We start from the raw sequence: 6,000 nt of genomic DNA, 5'->3' as shown, positions 1-6,000 counted from the left end.
AAATGTGCTGTGATTGGTTAGCTGGGCCAGTGTGTGCTGTGATTGGCGAGCTTCAGTGTAAATATTGCGTATCAGTATCAAATAAATTTGAGCGCGATTTAAACCCGGATGATTGTAACCACTCTAAGTTCGTCTGCTTTGGGAAAGCTAGCGTGTCTCCGACATAGTGATAACACTCGTTGTCTTCTCTAGTGCAGCTCAACCAGGTCTCGTCCCATTCGTCGATATTTGTGATATCACAAATCCCGGAAAATATGCGTTGAAGTCCAAACGAGTCATTCGTTGTAGATTTTGAAAAGTTCTTTCTGTTCATTAAAATATCTCCTTTTGAAGTGGACTTTGAGCTTTGTAACTTTGCAGATCTTTTTTATGCTCAAACAGCAACATTACAGACTAACTAAAGTTGAAAAAGTGAAAAAGCATAATAGCACCCCTTTAATAGCTTCTCAACTTGTTCAGAAGTCCTAATGATTTGGAAAAATGCAGTAAATAAGGCATGATAATCCTGCCTTTGAAACTATTTTAAACATAATTTGTTGTCATTCCTGTATAGTTCTTATACATGTATACAGTATGTTTGTCCTCATTATTGCTTATAATTAACTGACAGCATACCACCACATTCTTTAGTCTCGGATCTTCATCCTTCGCTTTTGCAGTTATGTTATATGACGTAAAATGATATAACTTGGTGTTTAAAAGTTTGGTATTGGTAATTTTTTTTTATTTTTTTTATTTTATACTCACCAAAGTTGCATCACAAATATAGTAAATTTGTATTACAATTTCAAATAACTGTTTTCTATTAGAATGTATTTTAAAATGTAACTTATTCCTGTGCTGGCAAATCTGAATTTTCAGCAGCCATACCTCTAGTCTTCAGAGTGACACAATCCTTCAGAATCATTCTAATATGCTGATTTGGTGCTTAAGAAACATCTCTTTGAAACAGAAATATTTTGTGACTTTATAAATGTCTTTACTGACACTTTTGATCAAAAGAGTCAGTAAACAAATCTTTGTTAAAAAATAAAATAAAAATTTGTAAATTATAAATTTGAATTATAATTATATTTATTCATATTAAAACCTTATAATATCAATCAAAAAATATATCAAATATCAATATCAAATTATATTTTAAGTATTTCTAGTGAGTGATTAGCTACAAAGCTTCAAGTATGAGTGTAAGGTTTCATTGCATTTTCACAGTTCAGTGTCTGCTTTTGTTTTATTTATTTTTTTTCCTATAGTCACTTCCAAAACTGTATAGAAACAAGTTCGGAACTTGGCCAGAAGTAAATTATTGATGTGGGCTACTGACTACGGAATAAAGAGGCATTTACTTTGTGTGGGTTTGCCTGAATTAATCATAACATGAGACTAAGATGGGTGATGAATTCTCTTTCAGTACAAAACCTACCAATTTTCCTGTAAATGACAGATGTCTTCTTGCACACATGGACCCAGCCATTATCAACAGCATCACTTTACCGCGCACATCAAACATTTAGCAGATGTTCTATTGTCTGTAGTGCATTCTTGCATTTTCCTCCTACAGTGTGCGTACACAACATGCAATTTTGACATCAGCAATCCAAACGTGTCTGCTGACAGAAATGTTTGAAGGAACCATCGCCAGAGATAATTGACTCATGATTTGATGTAACAGAACTTGATGGCAGACTGAATCACTGCAGTGTTTAACTGCAACATTTCAAATATTTATTTAAAATTACACTATGAAGTATACACTGACAAACATTCAAATAATTTTTTCTACCAAGAGTTTTGAACAAAGGGTAGAAGCAATTTGACTTTGTCCCCTAAGTATCCTTTTCTCCCCTCCCCCAGACATCCTCCACGTAATCCCCCTATGCTAGCCATAGGTACTGAATAGTTTCCATGGAGACAAACACTGATTGTATAAGGCCTGTACATTTCCGACATGCAGATGTGTGCAGTGGTCGGAGAGCAATAGAGCATCATTGAGATATTAAGGTTGACATTTCTTACCGACAAACACAATGACAAGCTCCTTTCCCACTGGATTTATGGTGCGGTTGATGTGGTAAGTAGCGTTGACTGCAGGGTGAAGTGGGGGCTGTATGAATATACTGCAACAGAAATCAATGGACTGTTAATTCATCCCCCGTGTCTGTGGGCATGCACACTTGATCAATACTAATCCCCTCATCCGTCAGAGGTCACATCCAGTTGTGCATCTCTCACTGTCAGCACATGAGTGCACAAGAAGTGACTTTCAGGACACTGGTTTAACAGTCTTCTGGGATGAGCTGCTAAGAATACAGTACACTTGTTATGCTCTTTTTTTCAGAACCTTTGACCGATTCAAGATTTAGATTTTTTTTTAATTATTTATATTTTTATTTTAACTAGTCAACTCAAAAACGTAACTACAACATGATTCAAGTAACATTTTCTTTATTAACTATGTAGTTAAAGAATAGTTGCATTTTCCAAGTGTATCACACATGAAATGGCCAATATGGTATAAATGTAAAACGAATTCACTTGTTTTTTTTTTTAATTATTTATATTTTTATTTTAACTAGTCAACTCAAAAACGTAACTACAACATGATTCAAGTAACATTTTCTTTATTAACTATGTAGTTAAAGAATAGTTGCATTTTCCAAGTGTATCACACATGAAATGGCCAATATGGTATAAATGTAAAACGAATTCACTTGTTCAAAATCTTTGCAGAGAAGATGCATGAAATTTGAAGGCACATTTGTACAAACTTGTCTTAAACATATCCTGTATGTTTAAAAAAATAATAATGAAAAAAGTGCTAAAAAAAAAGTCAAGGCAATTAAAATTCAAAATGACGGAAAGTATAACACCAGTAGACTACTAACCTTAAATGTTTTGTAAAAACAATGAAAATAGCAGCAGCTTTCAGCCTGTCAGCATCATGCAAACATGAAATATCAGACATGTGCTTGAAAGGCATGTTTGACAATTGGTTCAGAATTCAAATATCCGGGGACTGTCGCTAAAGGTTAATGCTCTATAGTGTTGGAAATATGCCCTAAACCAAACCCAACCCTAAACCTACCGGATAGTGTTATCAAATGCAAAACTGATATAAAAACGCATTTGTTGATGCAACCGTGTCATTTGAACTTCCTTATATGCAGATTTGAACTAGATTCAAACCAGAGCTCCTCACCTCACAAGTACATCTCCGTACTCCTTGAGCTTCCGAATAAACCTACCGTCTATGAAAACCCATAGATATGAAGATGGATGATGCTAACATTCAAAAGCATCAGTTTTCAAATATCCCAGCATATTAAAATTGCTTTGAAGTCATAACATAATAGTCTTCAAGTAATTGTGCGAAAATTATGCTTTATTAATCGAAACTCTGTAAATTTGTGTGAAAAGGAATAAAAGGTATCTGAGTTTTACTGCCTCTAGTGTTCATTTATTTTGGAAACTGCAGTGATATGTACTTATTGGCACGTATTTCACTTCTTGCGAAAAAGTGCCCCCAGGTACGTTTTTGCCATGAGACCAGGTAGGTAACAAAAAAATGTTCATCTGCCATCTTTGTTTGTTGTTGATTTATTTATTTTTGGTCAACTGAACTTGTTACAATGCATTCTGGGATTGCCTTCCCTAGAATGTAAAAAAATGAAAAATAAATAAAAACAGGGCACATTGCATTGTATTAATATAAAGGAATTTTCTATATTTATTTTTTACAGGTGTTTTAACTCTATTTTGTTTGTTTTTTCACTTCATTGCTTTGAGTTTTAGGGTTAATAGAAATGTCCGTTTGTTTTTTTTTTTTTACAGTGTAGGTATCCTATATAGCAGTGATTATCAATCGCATCCGCATGTGAGCATTGCACTGGCAACTTCTACAAAAACTGTGATGTATCCTGTTCTGTACAGCTCAATGAACTAAAATCAGCTAAAATCAGATTTGGGGCATATCTGACTCAAATTGGTTTCACTGTTTGTATGTTGAAAAGCAACACTAATCCAAACTAAATTCGTATGTGGATTGATATTCAATTAAAATAACATTTTTGAAAATGTGCTTTAGTAAGAATGGATTTTAATTATTTTTTTCATCCTAACATTTATACAGTTAACCTCTGATGTGCCTTTGTGAGTACATCCCAATATTGATTACACTTTCTGAACAAACAGAACCGATTTAATCACCTGAAAAACATCTGATTTGAATTACAAATCAGTTCGGGTGCAGTGTGAACGCACAACTTACAGTCCACATTTACATTTATTCATATTTCCCACCATAAATTAGTTCTAGTAATGAATGATGCCTACTCCAACCCTGTGCTCCCCTCGTCCCCTGGTTCTCAATGCCTGCCTTTGTCTGAAGATGAGAATGAGCCATTCCCTCTCTCTCACAGATGACCCCTCTTGTCTCTACAGCCGCCTGCCGAGGACGTGACGTGGTCTGGATGCCAGCAGCTGCCTCTCAGAGCCCCTGACGTCCCCAGGCAATCTGAGAAACACATCCTCATCCTCCATTTACACGCTCTCGACCCCCCGGTCCGCGAGGATTATTGAGTCTCGGGATTACTGAAGTGTCCGCTTTAGCCGCGGGAGAAAGGGCACAATATTACTTGTGAGTATCCTCAGCTGCTCTGAGCCTCAGTTCTGCCTACAGTCATTATGGGCTTTTGTGCTTACTTGGTGGAAAAGAAAATGCAGGGAAGACTTTATTTGAGCAAATGAAATGCTTCATCAAACATTATTGGCCATTACTTTAATTATCAGCATAACAGAATGAAATGAAAAAACAGATCTTTCTTGCCCTGAGTTCTCGGATCCGAAATGTCTCAAGACTAAACAGAAACCGGCTATACGTGACGTGAAGGAACTGGGGCATTGCCAGCGATGTCATGCTGCTGTTTTGGCCACAAAATGCCTAGAGCGAGACTCCAGCATGTTAGGGATTCGCTTAGTGTCTATGTGAGTGAGTGCATAGTTTGTCAAACTACCACAATAAATAACTGAAACAAATGTACGACAAGGTTGTGTGTAGGTTCAGCATTTGCTAAGGTTGCCAGCTCTCAGAAGATTTCCAGTTTCAGTGTGAGAACGAGTTTAGAAACTCAATAGATTCAGGGAGAGACCACACATTATTTGATTTCAACAATCTGTGAGGCCTGGGCTTCATGCTGCTGGTGCAAAATTTCTTAGGCCTGCTATTACCTGAGAGTGTTTGCCTGGGTCTAGGGGCAGATAAAAGGTGAAAGTCACAAACGATTTGGAATCCAGAATGAATTAATGCAATCTGAGATGAGGAACAGGGAGAGCCAGAGAGGCTACATGCATGGATTTTTCTGTATGTGGATGTGGGCTGCTTGAATCAGAAATCAATTGTAGTGATGAAACCAGTACACATGTCTGATTGGATGAAGAAAAATTTGTACTACAAAGAAACACACTAAAAACACAGGTCCAGCTTTGAAAGAGACAAGCTGTTCTTTCTTGTGCCATTTTTGTTTCTTTTTTCTTTTTTTGTCTGTTAGAAAGGTAACATGAATTCAAAATGGACCATATTTCTAGTCTTAATGGATGTTCCTTGTTATATTGTGTGCAGTTTATAGGATCATTTTTATTTTAAATAATAATAACTTTCAAATTCAAAGTTTTTTTAATTGTTTTAATCTGATGCTGCGTTTAACTCATTTCTGAGGATTTCATCACTTTCCTTGGGCTAAACTTTAAAATGTTAATTAAACTAATGAAAATTCCATAATTTAATTATTTACTTCTGTTCTCTGTAGGAAGCAAAAGGAGTTCAAGATATCTAGATAATAGTAGGATGTAATTATTACTATTATACTAATAAAGACAACATAACAAACATAAATATGTTTTGTATGAATGCCCGTTTCCGTCTCAAAGTGAATTATAAAAAAGGTAATTATGAGATAAAGTCACAATGGTGAGAAAAATACTTGCAATTCTTTTTTTAACTCT

At 35.5% G+C, this 6,000-nt stretch overlaps 1 protein-coding gene across 2 annotated transcripts in view; it reads left to right on the top strand.

The window, feature by feature from the left end:
- LOC107560151 (galactosylgalactosylxylosylprotein 3-beta-glucuronosyltransferase 1) overlaps positions 1–6,000 on the top strand; it is a 100,748-nt gene that overhangs the window by 43,622 nt on the left and 51,126 nt on the right. For both annotated transcript variants that reach the window (XM_016244241.1, XM_016244240.1), the window contains exon 2: positions 4,441–4,636. The gene's annotated coding sequence lies outside the window, so the exon portion shown is untranslated. The remainder of the gene's footprint in view (positions 1–4,440; positions 4,637–6,000) is intronic.

Source organism: Sinocyclocheilus grahami, unplaced genomic scaffold (assembly GCF_001515645.1).
Source record: "Sinocyclocheilus grahami isolate Dianchi unplaced genomic scaffold, SAMN03320097.WGS_v1.1 scaffold712.1, whole genome shotgun sequence".
Classification (NCBI taxonomy): domain Eukaryota; kingdom Metazoa; phylum Chordata; class Actinopteri; order Cypriniformes; family Cyprinidae; genus Sinocyclocheilus; species Sinocyclocheilus grahami.
This window is presented reverse-complemented; position numbering and strand designations above follow the sequence as displayed.